Source organism: Sarcophilus harrisii, chromosome 6 (genome assembly GCF_902635505.1).
Source record: "Sarcophilus harrisii chromosome 6, mSarHar1.11, whole genome shotgun sequence".
Lineage (NCBI taxonomy): Eukaryota > Metazoa > Chordata > Mammalia > Dasyuromorphia > Dasyuridae > Sarcophilus > Sarcophilus harrisii.
In genome coordinates this window covers 92,697,246-92,716,286 of record NC_045431.1, presented here as the reverse complement: position 1 = coordinate 92,716,286, position 19,041 = coordinate 92,697,246, and positions in this window count along the sequence as shown.

The window sequence follows — 19,041 nt, the reverse complement described above, 5'->3', positions numbered from 1 at the left end:
AATGGATAAGATCCATTTGAATCTTATCTTAGTATATAATGAAATGTTGGTTTATGCCTAGGTTCTATCAATATGCTTTCCAGTTTTCCCAGCTATTTTTGTCAAACAGTGAATACTTAACTCAAAAGTTTGGATTTTTGCATTTACCAAACACTGGATTACTTTTGTTATTTATTGCTTTGTATTATGTATCTAAACTATTCCACTCATCCACCATTCTGTTTTTTTAACCAGGACTAGATTCTTTTCATAATTACTTCTTGTAATAATATAATTTGATATTTGGTATTTTTCCTAATTTTTTCATGGAGTCCCTTGATATTGTTGACCTTTTATTCTTCCAGATGAATTTTGTTATTGTTTTTTTTTTCTACTTGGATAAAGTTATTCTTTTTACTGAATAAATAAATTAACTGAGGTAGAACTTGTCATTTCTACCATATTAGCCTTGTCTACTCATGAATAATTAATATTTCTTTAATTGTTTAGATCTGTCATTATTTGTGTGAAAAGTGTTTTATAATTCTGTTCCTATAGTTTCTAAGTTTATCATGGTATGAGGAATGCTCAGAATTTTTATTTTCCAAGAAGCTTTTCTATTACTAATTTTGAGTAGAGATAATCATGGTATAGTAGAAAGAATCTGACTTTGTTACTTACTATGTGTGTGTTGTCTTTCCCTATTAACTCTAGGCAAGTAACTTCACCCCTTTGAAACTCTTTCCTTATCTATAAAATGAACAAATTGGACTAGATTAAAGGATTTTAATCTGGGACCTATGAAATCAAAACTTTCAATATTTTGATAACTATTTCAAATTAATTGGATTTCTTTTATAATCCTAATCCTATGTATTTTATTTCAGGCATTTAAAATATTAAAAGATATGCTAAAGAAGTCCATGACACCAAAAAAGAACACTTGGTCTAGATGACTTTTCAAGATGCTTTTCAAGCTTACATCCTATGATCTTGCAGTACTGAGTTGTGTCTTCTCCACTAAGGAACTATATTACTATCCAAATTCCAATTTCTTAAGCATCATGGATCATCAATCTAATACTGAAGAATGCATGATAATCTCAACAATGTTAGCAAATGGACCTTGTAGGAAGCTATTTTTATTGATTTTTCCTCCCCTGAATTTGTGCTTTTCTCTTTTCCCTTGCAAATAATCCTAGGAAATTATATTTATGTTTATTTAAAGCTTATTCCAGAGAACAGAGCATATTGACTTGTTTTTGATAGCACTTCAAATAATTTATTTGATTTAAATAAAATACCATCCTCATCACAGTAATGTTTTATCAATATAGGTATTAGTAAAAAGACAGTAAATGAGAAGGCCTTCATATGTTGTTCTTTTTATGTACGTGTTGGAATTTATGTCATTTGAATATTTGACAGAAATGCTTTCCATGTTTTTAAGTCATTGATAAAAATGTCAACAACATAGGATCAAGAACAGATCCCAGAGGCACTGCACTGGATGGACTCCATCCAACACTGATCCATTTAATAATCACTCTTTGCATTTAGCCATTCAACAAGTTTCAAATACAACTAATTGTCTTATTGTTTAGCCGATAACACTCCATCTTTTCTACAAGAATTGCCCTAGAGGATTGTACAAATGCTTTACTAACATCCAGATAATGCAGCATTGATCTTTTAATCTACTAGACCTGATCAAAAAGGAAATAAGATTAGTCTGGCATGACATTCTTGATGAAGCTTTGCTGGCTTTTTTTCTTTTAGATCACTGCTTCCCTTTCTAAATTCACTAATCTCTCCTTTAAAATAAAATCAAAGTATAATCCTTTAGATTCTATAGTCCCCTCTTTGCTGGTACATGGTTGGATCCCACCCTTTGGTGGAAGAGAAGGATATTGGGAATGAGGAATAAGGATGAGAGTATGACCAAATGAGGGGGTGTCAAATTCCCTTGCAAGGTAAAACTCCCAATACAAATGAACCAGATTAAAATATAATTGGGAAGTATTTGTGAAGTTTTGGTTTGTAGTTTTCTGAACTTGTATTTTGATCTTCCCTGTCATCATAGTAATTTTCTATGGTCAAATCCACCCTTTTTCCATTCATTTTCAGCCTTTTTCTTGGCTTTTAATTTGATGTTGAATTTAATTCCTGCTCCTATGACATAGAGATCACTGTCCCAAGCTTTAGGCTTTTTTGTACAGCTGCTTTCAGAGCTAGTTCTGGGGGTCTCCAAGTTTTCAATTCTTCCAAGGAGAGGTGTATGTTTACTACTCTCCTGACCTGGGCTCTAATCTGTGAGCAACCACAAGCACTTTTTTCTGCAATGAAACTTTGACCAGACTCATGTTCCATTGGTGCCAATGTCAAATTCTGGTGTGCTCCTCACTTTATGAATGAAACCTAGGATTTTGATCCATATTTTTCATATAGATAATGCACGAGTCCTGCGCACAGTGGCAGTAAAGGGATCTCTGTAATCTTTTTTTCTGACTAATTGTCTGCCATATGCATTTACCTTTTGCCAACTAAAAGCTTCAGAAGCTGCTCCAGCTAATTCAGTTGCCCTCAAAGCCTGCTACTGGCTTGTCAGGGTGTTGCCTCTGCTGTACTAGGCTATAAGGCTCTATTTTCATTCTAGTATGACAGAATTTTCCTGCTGACCTTTCAAATTGTCTTGAGGTGGATATTTTCGATTTTTTTTTGTGGGTGCTGTTGTTCCAGACTTTGTTTTGAAAAAACGTTGTTTAAAAGAGAATTTGGGAGAGATCAGGACAATCCCTGACTTTTCTCTACCATGTTGGCTCAATACATCAGTCACATGAGTCTTGAAAAGCCTTTTCTTTTGTATAATATTGCTAAATACCACCCCCTTTCCCCTTATTTTTCTTTCCCATAAGTTTTAGTTCATTTTGAATTTTAGTACTCCTGACAATATTCTTTCTCTTCCCCTTTCCTCTTTCACTTTCCTTTACTTCCTTTCTTCTTCTCATGTTGAGTTTCATTCTTAACAACTTCCCACCCATTAGTGTAATGTTTAATAATTCGCTCTCAACTCCTCTCAAACACAAACTGTTCATGATACACTTAAAATTTAATGTGCATTATTACTATCTCCTCCTACATTTTCTTAAGTCTAGAAATCAAGAAACAATAAACTAGGCTTTGATTTGGAGTGTTTTTGAATTCCAGAGTATTAATGATCACACTGGAAATTTAATAATCCATTCAAGAGCTGTTTTGAGTGTGACTCAACACACTCCTATTTCTACCCTTCACTAGATGATATGTTCTTTAGAATTTAATAATGAGAGTTTATTTATCATTTTTCTGAATTATTTGAAATCTGCTTTCTCACTGTCTTCCTGACCTTCCTGTCATTTTCCACATATTTTGAGACCAAGTAATTACTTCTTTTGAAAGTTCTTATCACTAGATCCAGACCTGATTTTTTCCTTTGTTGATTCCTCTACTTTTTGAAGAATGAAATTCTATTAAGGATATTGAAGATAGTTTCATTGCTTTGATTTTGGCAGAGAGAAACTGAAGTCCCCCTCACTACTATAGCTTGGCTATATGTCATACTTCTGATTTGTTTCCCAAACATCTAATCTATTTCTTTTCTGTTTATTGCACAATTTTTATAAGAGAAGGTTAGATCAGGTAGTAGGTTTGAACCTCCATAATTCTAAAGTGGGTTTGTCCACATTTTTTAAATGGATAATGTAATGGTCCAGGAGAAAAGTTAGTGAAATTTGTAAAGAGAGTCCCACAAGAACCTTAGATTAGGGTCATTGTATAAAAGAATCATTAGTTAAAGAGAAACTATTACCTAAACAGGAATTCGTCACTCTGTTGGGAGTAGAAGCTAAGATGGCCTCAATATGTTTTCATTCCTACCACAATTTGTCAAATGTGTCATGTTCTGCTTTTTGGTGCATGTTATCCCTTCCAAAAATCATTTTGCAGTCTCATAAAATGGTTAAAGAATGGCATAACCTGCTTACTGCTCACTCTAGATTGGCCTATCAAGAAAAGACATGACTTTCTTTCTATCACTCAGTATGTCATTTAGGCTGTCTCTGAGAAAATATGACTAAAAAATAGGTAATGTCCCAATACTAAAGTAGAATATATCTTAGTTGATGATAAACTCATATATTTTATTCTTCTCCATAAAATAAAAGTGTAACAATTTTGTCAGTAATAGCCTGTCAGTGAACTAAATTTTAATTAAACATGAAGGAACTCAATTTACTTTATTGGGGAATTAAAACACTGGTGATATGACTTCTCATATCAACTCAACTTAGAGAAAAAAAATTTTGCTATAGTAATTGATGTCTTCCTCAGCAAAGCACAACTTATAATAATTTATGGCACTGAACCTTGTCCATGACCCTCCCCCAGTATGCCAAGACACTTTAAGACTATTAAACTCTATGTATTTCTGTGGATACTTGGTTCTCAGACATAATTATTCCTATCTATAAGCAGTGAAATGGATTTCCAAAAGGGTTGTGATTTATTGATGTATAATAGATCATGGGAGAGATCTAGCATTATTGATATATGATGTAGTGGATAGAAGGCTGGATTTAGAGTCAGAGTTGGATTTGATACATATGTACATGTACATATACATATATATACTTACATATATGTATACACATGTACATATATACATATACTCCTGGATTATAGACTGGCTCAATAAACTCAAGTTATAGAGTCAAATGGACTAATCCAAATTTGTATAAGGGAAGATGTCAGTCTTGGCTCAGAGGCTTCATCTTCATTAACTCTGGTCTCTATTGTATACCACTACCTCTGCACTAGATAATTCATTCATTCCTTTTATCAATCCTTTGATGAACCAATTCACTTTATAACATTCTTTATTCTTGAATCCCTTGGATTCTTGTCCTATCACTTTATCACACTTCAAATGTAGATTGCACCCACCATCTCCTTCTTTCAATTGTATTCACATACTGAAAAGAACAAAAAGAAATAATGAAACAATGCTTCTTGGACTTACTCTCTTTCCTGGGTCTTTCCTGTAGAAAGGTAATCATTTAATGCAGCCCCAATTGATTTTTTATCCCATTATCTGAAGAATCTATAATAAAACATTGTTTCTTCTTGACCTTCTTATGACATCATTCTCCCTTCCTTCTCTACCAAAGACTCTGCCTTACATTTCAGTCTCCCACCTCCCCCAAAATGAGGCTATTTGCAAAAAATCCTACCTTCTATTTAAATCATGCAACCACATCTTTATCAACTACCTGTTTCATTCTGTTTTTGAAGGACTGAAGATTCACTTGTCAAGGATATGACTTCTATTGCACCTTCATCTTCTTGTCCTCTCTAGCAGATTATCCTACTTTTATATCTCAACTTCTTTATTTCTACCTACTGGATCTTTCTCTACAGACTATAAATATGGTCTTCCTTATTTCTGAAAAACTCTCACTTGATCCTATCACCTCCTCTAGCCACTGCCTTATATCTTGGGCTAGATGTTTTTAAAGACTAAACACTTTGATAAAACTGTTTATACTTGGTATTTCCATTTGTTCTCTTACTTTTTTCTAAACACTGCAGTATTTGACAAAATTAGCTTCTTCCTGAATACTCTGTCTTTCCTAGTTTTTTTTTCTTAATTTCTCTGCTCTTAATTAGTTTTCCTCTCTGGCTTCTCATCCTTAATCTTCCCCTTTCCCCTCCCTCCCCATTCTGATGGTGTTCTCTAAGGCCCTACTATAGGCCCCTTTTCTTTCTGTATTGTCTCATTTGGTTGCACCATTAGACTTCAAAAATTCCATTATTGTTCTTATTTAGAAGACCCTTAGATTTATGACTCTTATCCTCCACTACCAGATTTCTTTTGGACATGTTGAATTCAATGTCATGTGAGTATTTTAAATTGAACATGTTCAAAACAGAGCTCATTATTTTTTCTCTCAAAGTCTTCCTTCCTGCTGGTTAGGTCAGCACTATTCTCTTAGTCACTCAGGCTCACAATTCTGTGTCATCTTCCCTCATTCTATATTTCTTATCTATTGACAAATCTTGTCATTTCTTCATTCACTATATCTCTGGTACACAGAGCTTCTTCTCCATACACACAGCCAACATGCTGGATCAGGCCCATATCATATATTGCCTAGACTATTGCACTAATTGTTCCCTCTGACTCATCTTTTCCCATTCCTGGGGAATTATTCTCAACTCAACTGCCAACATCATTTTTCCCAAACAGTAGATTTGACAATGTTCTTAATTTATCCCTTTCAATAAACCCCTAAGTTCCCTCTTACCTCTGAGATCATATATAAAGTCCTTTTTGGCATTTAAATCTCATTAAAACGTGCTCCCTTTTGATCTTTCAACTCTTCTTAAATTTTAATTCCCTCCATACAATTTATGATCCAGTTAACATTGTTCTATTTGTTCCTTGAATACAAACCTCCATTTCCTGTCTCTTATAAATTTTATTTGACATTTAAAGCTCTTGGCAACATGGCCACTTCCTAATATTCTAGTCTTCTTTTACATCATTCTTCTCAATACATCCCAAAGTCATAATCTGTCTCCAAGTCTTTATGCAGCCTTGGAATGCTGACCAATAACCTTTGAGATGCCCTTTTATTTACTCTGAAAATCTTATAAGGCAGTTGGTTATTTACATGCAGTTTCTCCCATGAGAATGTGAGCACCTTATAGGAAGGGACTATTTTTGTTTTTCTTTGTATCCTAAAAAGTGTATGTACTTTGCACATAGTAAATGTTGAATAAATGTTTTAAACATTTTTTTTTTCAATTTACACAAAATTGACACTCTTTTCTTTCTATCCCTTTCATTGGGAAAGAAAAGGAAAAACAAAACCATTTATAAGAAATATGTATAGTTGGGGGCAGCTAGGTGGTGCAGTGGATAGAGCATCAGCCCTGAAGTCAGAAGGACCTAAGTTCAAATTTGATCTCAGACACTCAACACTTACTAGCTGTGTGACCCTGGGCAAGTCACTTAACCCCAATTGCCTCAGCAAAAAAAAAAAAAAAAAAATCAATGCAAGAAATATGTACAGTCAAGCAAAACAAATGTCCATATTGGGTATATTCATAATATATATCTCATTTAGAATCTTGTGTCCATCAACCCTTTGTCAGTGAGTGAGGAGCATAGTTCTCTGGAATCATGGTAATAAACACTTGTTGATAATTCTTCCTCACTTACCTAATTGACATAGTCCTTGCCTTATGGAGTTTACAGTCTCATTAGGGAGGTCCAGAAGTCACACCTGAAATAGTGAGAAGACAATTCAAAAAGGCAGATAAACCTAAGTACAGAAAATGGCATCTGCTTCAGGGTTCAGAGAATGAAGCAGTGTGGTTGGGTAGGGGGAATCAGAAAAGACTTCATGGAGGATATAAGGACTTGAGTTAACTAGGCCATGAAGAATGGGTAGGATTTATGATCTGGCTATCCTATAAGCAGGATTAGATAACAGCATTGATATTTAATTCCCCCAATATGCTTGAAATCCTTCTCTATCACATAAAATTCACACATTAGGACATCTGATAGGAGCAAACTCGACAACGGAGATATTTTTTTTTTATCAGCACTATCTTTAAAAAAAAGGACAATGATATATTTTCCATTTAGCATCCCTACTTCCTTCCACAATTACATTTTATCTCCCTCTTTTTTCATTTCTATAAATTTTACTTTATCTTCTCTTAACTATTCTTTTATCTACCTTCTTTCTGTCCTTTTACACAGATTCCCTCTATCTATTCTGCTTCAGCTTTCTCTCCCTCTGATTCTCTCTGTCTCTCCCCTTCTTCCCCCATCACCCAGGGAATACCACAATATTGTGTGTTACTATGGATGACCTGTTGACCTGCCTGATCAGATCTTCCAAATTATATAATTCCAATTAAACCAGATGAAAACATACCTACTAATTGTAGAGGGGATAGGAAAATAATTCAAGTGCAAAAGCATCTTGGGATTAAAAAAAAAAGCCTTTAATGGAGAGGAGTGTTGGTAGAAGCAGTGATGTCAGCTTGCTCACTTTCAGGGACAAGTTACATAAATAATAGAGATATTTATACCAGCCATTACTGCTTTTATCCAACAAATAACTCTATAGTAGCTTCTTCAAACAATTCTTGACATGTATATGATTAGCTGATAACTGTAAAACATTTTCAGTGTCTTGAACTAGACCTTCTTTTGTCATTTCCCTTTTTAATAGAATTGGATGGTTTTAGGACAAAAACATTCACCTAATGGAAATCTTTTGCTGACTCCAGAGCAGAGGAGCATAAGAAAAAAGAGGCAGAGTCAGGGGAGTTTTTTTCCTTTCAAGTTTATAATCACAGACACAGGGTTTTTTTTTTTTTCATTGAATATGAAAGAGGGAAAATATTTTTAATGTTTTAGAAATGATTAGCCTTATCTTCTCACAATGATGGTCCATATTCTATGGTGTTAAAAAACAACAACAGACTTTTGGAAAAATTAAAATAAGTAGGCAGAAGGTTGGCTAAATATTTATTGAAATGTTTTTGGTGAATTTTTTCCCCCTTTGGGAGAAAAAATACACCCAGTGCTCCAGGCTATGTGATTCTCTTTCAAAGTTTCTTTTGTTATAGTCAAACATTTTTTTACTGTGCTTTGGAAAACATATGCTTCTACTATTTTATCACCTGGTTTGCTTCCTTCCCCCTAGGATTCCATGTCTTATAAAATTTTGCCTATATTAATTTCCCACTTCCCCAAACACTTTAAACTAGCTTGCAATATTTGCATTTAGGGAAAATAATACATAAATAAATGGATTTATAAAATGTGGTTCTTTGCTTTGGGGCATTTTTTTTTAAAGAAAGAATTCCAAATAGTGCTTGTTTCTTTTGTTTTGATGATGATAGGTGCTATAGAAATACTATGATGAATTCATAGATGTGTTATTAGAAACGATTCTCTTTCCATGTTTGTTAAAAGAGCATCTGGTCTAATTTAGATTTTAAAGCATAAAACTTAGGCAAAGTCTGGTTTCAACCCTCTGAACACTATGGAACTGAATCTATTATGTTTCTAGGAAAGAATGGTGAATTTCTTTGGAAAGAATGTGTATCCGGGCCTCAGGAGATCTGAATTATAATGTTAGTTGTATTATTAAGAACCAGAACAACCTAAGGCATTACTTAACCATTCGGGGACTCAGTTTCCTCATTTGTAAAATGGGGTATCTTGGAAATTTTCCTGTATTTCTGGAGAGATAAAAAAGAGACACTGAGTTTGTTTGTCCTTTGTTTACCAATTTCATCATAGATTGATATGTGTGAAAGTGTGTTGAAGTACATCAACTGTCACATAAATGAAAAACTTGATTATAACTGGCTACCCTTCCAAGTATTTGGTGTTCTTTCTCTCATGTCATCCCAGACACTGGACCTGGAGAACAAGTAGGTGTGATATATAAAAAGTTCAAGAAACATAGTTTCTGGATAATCAATTATTTTATTAATCATGCTAGTAATTGATAAAAAGGGTCAGTGACACTCAAATGCCAGACTTTTCATGGAATCCACTCAATACTAATATGTCCTTGGAATAGTGGATGTTCCTGTGGGTGGCAAATGATTCTTATTGATCAATACATAATGAGAGGATGAATATTTTGAGAGTAGATCTATTCTAATGAGGCCCAGATACACATTAGGGAATGCAACTTTGGTTATATCATTTACTTCCAAATTGCCCTCAGCTAGGGGAAATCTGAACAAATATCTATTCCCACCCAAACCTGAGTTGAACACAATGGATTTCCTCTCTTGGGTGGGGTCTGAATAAGATTCAGGAGAAAATTAATCCAATCTTATTATTAGTAATATCTTTCAGATGTTGGCTTGGCCCAGTAAAGAATGAAGATTTAGGATGGGAAAAAACCTATATATCCCCAATAATTGATTATTTAATAAGCCTTTAATCATTTCTCTCATAGATTGACTCCTTGCTCCTCATTGCCATTTTCAGATTTGATGTACTTGGGGAATTCCACATACATTGTTGATGAATCTTCAAACTACCTGACTTTTCAGTTAACAAAATGCTTCCACTCTTATGAATTGTATCTTTATTCCAGTCCAACTTCTCAAGAAGATGAACATACTCTTACTTTCAGCCAGTAAACGTTTATTAAACACCTACTTTATGCCAGGCACTGTGCTAAGCACTGGAGTTACAAAGAAAGGGTCTTATGGGAGAGACATTTTCCAGTTCCACAACCTAGAACTCTGAAATCCCTACTTCTCTCCTCCTAAACTTATTACCCATCTCATTTCATCTTTCAATCATTGCCTCTTCTCCTTGCTTTCATACAATGGTCTGTCACCTTTCTATCTTCATTTTGTTTTCCCCTTTGCAATATTCATTCTAGAATGAACCAGTGTAAATTTATGCTGCCTCTAACCAATTATTTTTATTTTTGTGCCTTGTCCTTTCACCACTTTTTTTCTTTCTAGTTCCAAATCTTGGGTAGCATCCCTTCTACTCTCTTTATCTGTTTCTGCTCCTGAACTTTGTAGAATGATCCTAGAGAAAGTCACACAATTGAGCTGGCTGTGTTTTAATATAAAATTATTGTCTCTGCTAAACAGTGTACCAATATTTTTCTTCTTCCTGACTAATTTTCCTATGGTACTTCTCAATCTGTCTATTTCAAATTTTCTTTTCTCTCCTCAAGCTATCAAAACTTTCATTTTTCCCCACCCTCTCAGCAGCAGATTCACCTTATACTTTGCTGAGAAAATTAAGATTATTAGACACTTGCTCCTGTCCTTGCTTATATACTTGAGATTTCCCTTTCTATCTTTTGCTCAGTAGAAGAGATGACCCTTCTCTTGCAAAGGCTAAACTATTTATGGCCTTGATCCCATCCCTTCCTGTTTCCTTTAGAAGTTTGCTTCTTTTAAAGTCATCCCGTTTCTTTTTGTAATTGCCAATCTCTTTATTCACTAACTCCTTCCCTGTTGTTTGAAAATATTACTACATGTCTCCCAGACTTTAAAAAAGTCTCCCCTTCTTCTTCATAAACTCTCAAAGTATCCTATATTTCTACTTTTTTGCTGCCAAATTCATAGGAAAGAAAAAACAATTTTCTATACTCATTCTCCTCACTTTTCCGACTTTTTACTCATTTCTCTACTCCTTGTAATCTGGCTTCTGACTCTACTATTCAACTGAAACTCTTTTTCTCCATGACTATTAAGGATCTTGTTAGTAGTAAGGCAGCTGGGTGGTACAGTAATTAGAGCACTGGATCTAGAGTCAGGAAGTCCCAATTTCTAATCTAGTCTCAAATACTTAAAGCTGTGAGACCTTGTTCAAGTCACATCTTATCTTCTCTCAGCTTGTTTCCTCTTCTGTAAAATGGGGATAGGGCATGCAGGTGCAGTGGATAAAGCACTGAGCTTGGAATCATGAAGACTTTTATTCATGCCTCTAAAGCACTTCTGCCATTTTTTTTTCTATTTCTGTACAATGTCTGACTATCTTTCCAGCCACTCTAGCTTTCCCCTTCGAAGTCTTTCCTCATTATTATCAATTATTTATGAAAAATGTCATCTTGTTGATTCCTCTTCCGCTACATCTCCCATATCTGGCTCCATCTCTTCATTCTCACAACCACCATACTAATTCAGGCCTTTATAGTCTCACTCTAGATAATTGCAATAGTTTTTTTTGCTGATCTTTCTGCTCTTCCTAATTTACCGGACAGATATCTTTCAAACTATTCCTAAAGCAAAGATATGACCAAGTTGTTGATCTAAGAAGACTGAATGCTTTCCTATTATCTCCAGGATAAAATAAAAACTCTTCTATCTAGAATTCAAAGATCTTGACAACCTAATGCCATTCATTGTTTGAGAAGTAATAATGTGCAATGTGGTCATGTATCACCTCTCATATATTCTAAGCCAAACAGGAATTTTTGCTGTTTTCAAACAGGTCATTTGATTTCCTACTTTGTACTTGTTCTAAGGCGGTTACCTGTGGTTGCATTATGTTCTCTCCTTATTTTTGACCTGTAGAATCCAAATATTCCTTCTAGGCCTAAGATGCTACATCCTATAAGAAGGTTTATTTGATTCTTCCTGGGGTTGGGTGAACTAGCCCTGGCTTCCTTGTGGATGGATGAAAAGTTAACGATTTTCTTGGTTTGGATAGTATAGTTATGGGTCAATAGAATCATCATTATTAATTCCTCAAGTGAAATGTAGCATCTTACATACCAGGGTTTTACATACCAGGTTGTATTTGAGCTCATAAATCAGCATTTCAAGCATTATGATCTTTATTTTTTTTTAAAGATGAGGAAAGTCACTTTGCCCTTTGGTTAGGTATTGCCATCACTTTTCAGTGTCCTAAGTATCAATCTTGCCCTAAAGTCTAGTTGCTATCTTTCTTGTCACTGTGACCTGCCATCTAGTCTGGCCATCTCCCTATTTTGGCCTCTGCTGCTATTGCACTTGCTACACTCCTAAAATCCTCTGAAACATGAGTCCATTTGTAAGGAAGGACCTCAATACCTGGGGGTGACACCTTCACAGATCTCCTGAGAGATGAAATCAAAGAAGAGAAAAAAAATTAAGACAGAAATTTCTCACTGAAATATATGGTGATTGGAAGATAGATGTCTATAGGGTAAAAGCCAAATTAACTAATTTGAAGTTATTTGATGAGAAGACTATGATCAATATTAACACAAACATTTCCACTAACATATGTGAACTTGAACCACTAGAGGACCAGAGAGGTAAAGAAGAGCAGAAATCTGAATTTAAGGGGGCTTCTTCAGAGTAGAGGATGTTAAAAAATGATTCCAAGAAGGTTTTGATGTTTGACTGTCACCATAGGCAGAATATGGTCCGATAAGAGGAGGGTAGCATTGTCTCCATTAGCAAGTGAGTTTTCAGCACAACACTTGAGAACAATTGGTAGAACATAAGCCACGTAAAGTTTCTTTTGACTGGGATCTTTGTGTTCAGTTGATGAACTTCCTGGCCAATCTCAAGGTGAATAAAACTATAGTAGATGATCCAGCTTAGTTTAACATTACTTTGGAACACCTGGAAAACATTCACTTTCTTGAAAATGTAAGATTTGTCCATGTATAATACGGTAGAACTGGAGAGGGGTGGGAAAACTTTGGAGGCTGGGGATTTTGCAAAAAATTCAGACACTGTAGAAGACTCGTGTAGATTTCAAAGTCTTTAAAATAGAATAAGAAAGAAATTTTCATTGGGCTTGTATTCTACAGAAGTCACTATACTCAGAAAGCCACAACAAATAAGCATTTATTAAGAGCTTATTATGCGCCAGGAACAGTATAAAAAGCAGTGTCTGGTATCTACCAGATACCAGTGAGTAGTTGTATAATAAATGCAGCCTTCCTTCTTTCCTCCTTCCTTCCCTTCCTCCCTCTCTTCCTCCCTTCCATCCTGTTCCCCTTCCCTTCCTCCATCCTTCGCTCCTTTCCTTCCCTCCCTCCTTCCCTTCTTTTCCTTCCTTCTCTCCCTCCCCTCTTCCTCTCTCTTTCTTTCCTCTTCTCTCCCTTTCTCCCTTCCTCTTTCTCATTGACAGCTGGAACTATCTTTTTCTATTTGTATCCCTTACTGTTTAGCTTATATTAAGTACTTTTATCTTGGAATCCATCTAGTCTGACTCCCTCATTTTATACATGAGAAAACAGATCTACAGCAGCCAGTGACTTGCATGATGTCAATATAGCTGATTACTGATAGAGTGGACACTAGATTCTGTCTCCTGACTCAGCTCTTCCTACTGCCTCAGTTTCTCTCATTTTCCTCCTGTCAGTGACCCACATGAATATACATTGGGGGTGATGTAAATATGACTACATTTCTCCCAGACTCATCTCACAGAGCACTCGGGAGAAATCACTAATGAAAAAGAGCTACTATGCTCTGAAAAAACCTCAGAGTAAATTATAAATACTGCACAATAGTGTTGTAATTCTACCTTCCAAGCACAGTAGCTAGGATTAATATATTATTTAATGCAAATCAGATAATGGCATTAGCACTGAATAAGCATGAGCTGTCTTTCTGCCTATTTATTCCATCAAACCACTCTTTACCCCTTCCATCTCCACTCTGCCTTTAATATCACATTCAAATTCTGAAGGACCAGCAGTAATCAGTATCATTTTCATTTCCCTGACCACTTCCAGAAAACTGGAGTTCACATATTTATTTGTCCCTCAGTATTTCCTGATGTGTTGAGAAAAAAGAAACAACTCTTGAATAATATACAGGGTGCCTCAAAAGTCTTAGTGCAGTTTTAAGCTATTAAGATTTAATATTGTAATAAGATTTTTAGGACATGCTTCATAATCCTTGAAAAAAGTTATCTCAAAAGGAGTAAATGGTAGGGCTGCCTGCTTATTACCTTGTGACCACCCTGATTGTGAACCTCTTTGAATTTAGTGAGGCTAGTTATCAGACATCAGTGCCTAAATTTGAACCCTTTCAGGCTTAGAAAGATCTGTCTTTAGTTCTCTTCTTTTATCTTTCTATACTATTTCACTTGGTGATTTCACTAGCTTCCATGGAATTGATGATCATCTCCAGGCTGATTATTCTCAAAGCTACTTCCAACTCTAAACTCTTTGATGACATCTAATCTTCCAATCCATATGGTTATGAGACATCTTGAACTTCAAAACTGCCCCTAAATCTTCCCCTTCCAAACTGTTTTTTTTATTACTGTTGAAGGCACTGCCATCCTCCCAGACCCAGTTGTCTCAAAACTAAGGTGTTGTCTTTGACACTTTGCTATTCTCTCATTCCCCACAGCCAATATGTTATGAAAGCATGTCAATTTTATTTTAGTCATATCTCTCAAATATTCCTCCTTTCCTTGAAACTGCCATAATCCTGGTGCAGAGCCCCATTTCCTCACTTCTGCAGTGGCTTGTTTGTTGGTTTGCTTGTCATAGGTCTCTCTCTGACTACAATCCATTTTTCATTCAGCCTCCAAAATGATTTTCTTAACGTACAGGTTCATTCTCATCGTCTACTATTTAATAAACTCCAATGGCTTCTTCTTACCTCCAGGATCAAATACAACATCTATATGGCATTCAAAATCCTTTGTAACCTAGCCCCCTCTGTCTTTGCAAGCTTTAGACATCTAACTTCATCCCACTCCCCAATTTCCCAAGAACTAATATCATCAACTCCTTTCTTTTTCTTGAATGGGACTCCACCTCCCAAATCTGGGGCATTTTCATGTGCTTTCCTTCATATCTGAACACAATCCTTTCTTATATTTGCCTCCTAGCTTCCTTCAAATAACATCTAAAATCCTACTTCCTATAGTTTTGTCTTTGTCATTGACAATTTAACTTCTTTATAGCGATTTTGTCCATAGTTGTTTGCATGTTTTGTTTCCCATTGGATTTGTCACCTCCTTGAGGCCAGGAAGTGTCTTTTTCTTTCTTTCTTTCTTTCTTTTTTTTTTAAATTCCCAGTGCTTAGCACAGTTCCTGGCAAATATGGTTGAACTATTTTATAGCTGTGTATGACTTTTTGTGATCCTTTGGCAGATTTTTCTGACAAAGATACTAGAGTAGTTTGCCATTTGATTTAATAAATTTTTATTGATTGACAGCTATAATTTGTTCCCCTTTGGCATATCCTATTAGATACCAAGGTCACCTTCATGTTAGGATGGAAGAATGGAGTACTGTGACTGAGAATCAGTCCATAATAAAATGAATAAATCACTAGATCTCTTTTTGAATGGTCAATGACATCAGGGAATGAACTGTCTACAGAAATTGGGAAACTAAAAGAGAATAGCAGTCCAAAACTGAAAATATCCCAGAAACAGAATCCCTAAGCCAGAAGGAACTAGAAAAACTATTCCAACCCATACTTTAGCATTTAAGTCCTGTATGACATTTTTGATAAGTGCTCATCCATTATGCCATTAAGGATTTTCAGTGATAGAGAACTTAATATTGACAGAGGTAATCCTCCTTTCTCTTATACTGAGGTAAAATTTACTCCTCTGACACTTCAAACATCAGCAATATTCTCTGCCTTTCTGGAGAAGTCAAAGAGCTTTTCTCCCAGGACTTTCATTTAAGGAGGGAGCTCAGGTCCACCATCCTTCCATTTCCCATCTGAGTACTCTTGCTGGACTTCTCCATCATGCCCCTGTCCAGGGTATCTTCTTCCTCCCCATTTTTTGCTTCTTTTTGTATATTGTCTTTGCATATTTACCCTTCTTTGTATTCAAAGAGCTCAGCATATTTACCTGACACATAGTAGGTTCTTAATAATTTGTTGACTTATTTCTCCTACTTTTGTCTCCTGGAACTAACTAACAGAACAATCCCATTCTCTCTTCTTTGTGACAGGGCTCAGATACATCTGTTTGATGTATCTTTGTTTTAGTTATTGCAACACCAGGGTTTTTTTTTTATTTTTTTGGTATAGTACAGTTTTACAAATCACCTTCCCTTAGACACAGTCTGCATTGTCAGTGTCCTTCCTAAAATGTAGCCCAACATGGAACTCAGTACTCCCTCATTCTTAGCACCATATTTCTATTTATAAAACTAATAATGTTTCTCTTATGTTAGCTTTTGGACCAGTATGTCATGTAGTTAACCTATATTGAATTTCTATCAATTTCTAATTTAAACCTCTATTCTAGGGGTTCTGAATCTAGAGGTCCATGAACCCCCAGGGAGTCTGTGGATTTAGATGGAAAAAATTACATTTTAATTTTCACTTTCAATCTTTCAATTGAAATTTACAATTTCTTTTAATGATTGAGAATATAATTCTGAGAAAGGGGCTAGGTTTTATCAGGCTGTCAAAGGCAAACTGTGAGAAATAGCTAACAGTGCAGTGAATAGAGTCATTTGGTCTTTAGTCAGGAAGACTTGAGTTCAAATCCAGCTTGAATATGTTTACTAGCTATGTGACAAGTCACTTAATTTCTGTCAGCCTTAGTTTCCTTAATTGTAAAGTGGGAATAATAATAACATCTACCTCTTAGAATTATTTTATTTATTTATTTTTATTGAACCTTTTAATTTTCAAAACATATACAAAGATAATTTTTCACCATTGACCTTTGCAAAACCTTATTTTCCAACCCCCCCCCCCTCCTATCACTCCCATCCCTAGATGGCAAGTAATCCAATATATGTTAAACATGGTAAAATATATGTAAATCAAATATAGGTATGCAAATTTATACAATTATCTTACTGCACAAGAAAAATCAGATCAAATAAAAGGTCAAAGTATATGAACACAATTTTTAGTTGAAGAAATTGAAACCTTTTCTAGTCAGATGAAAAAATACTCTAAATCACTCTTGATCAGAGAAATACAAATTAAGACAACTCTAAGATATAACTACACATCTCTCAGATTGGCTAAGATGACAGGAAAAGATAATGACGAACTTTGGAGGGAATGTAGCAAAACTGGGACACTAATACATTGTTGGTGGAATTGTGAACTGATCCGACCATTCTGGAGAGCAGTTTGGAACTATGTCCAATGAGTTATCAAACTGTACATACCCTTATGCATACAATCATACAAGCATACCTTGTACACATATAAGGATACAAGCGTACAAACATACAAGCGTATAGGCGTATAGGCATAGGCAAATAATAATTTATAATAATTTATAATTTTTTTTACCACTAACCCCCCCTACTCCCCTTACTAAATTTTATCACTTCTGTCAAACCCCAAAACCAGATGATAGACCTTTAGCATGGTATATTAAATACCATGGAGATATAGCTAATAAAATGCATGTAAACAGCAATTAAGCTTACCACAAGTCTGCCCAAACTACCATTCACTACTACAAACTGAAAATTATTATAAACTACTATAGGATATGATAAGAGCTATCACAAGCTTACTTGTAAAAACTAGATGAGTATACCCTCTTTTAAACCAATATCTTGGTTCACTTCTTTTATGTTTTGAAAAATGGAAAAAATGTAAAAATTTTAATACTGACCTAATATACAAACTCAAATTATGTCAAAATTATTTATTAGTTTGTGTAGCTTAACCCAAAGGAAAGCATTGAAAATGCTTAGATGGGCTTTAATCAGTCCCACAAGCACAAAGGTTTGGGCAAAAGTGTTTCTACTGGGCCTTTATGCCAAAGAGATCTTAAAGGAAGGAAAGGGACTCACATGTACAAAAATGTTTGTGGCAGCCCTTTTTGTAATGGCAAGAAACTGGAAACTGAGTGAATGCCCATCAATTGGAGAATGGTGAATAAGTTATGGTATGGGAATGTTATGGAATATTATTGTTCTATAAGACATGATCAGCAGGATGATTTCAGAGAGGCCTGGAGTGACTTACATGAACTGATGCTAAGTGCAGAACCAGGAGACCATTATACACAGCAACAAGAAGATTATATAATGATTTATTCCAATGGATATGGCTTTCTTCAACAATGAGATGATTCAGACTAGTTCCAATTGTTCAGTGATGAAGAGAGCCATCTACATCCAGAGAGAAAACTGTGGGAACTGAGTGTTGTCCACAATATAGCATTTTCACTCATTTTGTTGTTGTTTGCTTGCATTTTATTTTCTTTCTCTTTTTTTGTGTTTGATTTGATTTTTCTTGTGCAGCAAGATAACTGTATAAATAAATACATATGCATATATTAGATCTAACATATATTTCTACCATGAACATATATTGAATTACTTGCCATCTAAGGGAGGGGGTGGGGGAAGGGAGGAAGAAAAATGGATCACAAGGTTTTGCAAGGATTAATATTGAAAAATTATCCATGCATGTATTTTGAAAATAAAAAGCTTTAATAAAAAAGAAAAATCAGATCAAAAAGGAAAAAAAATGAGAAAGAAAATAAAATTCAAGCACATAACAACAAGAAGTGAAAATGCTATGTTGTGATTCACACTTAGT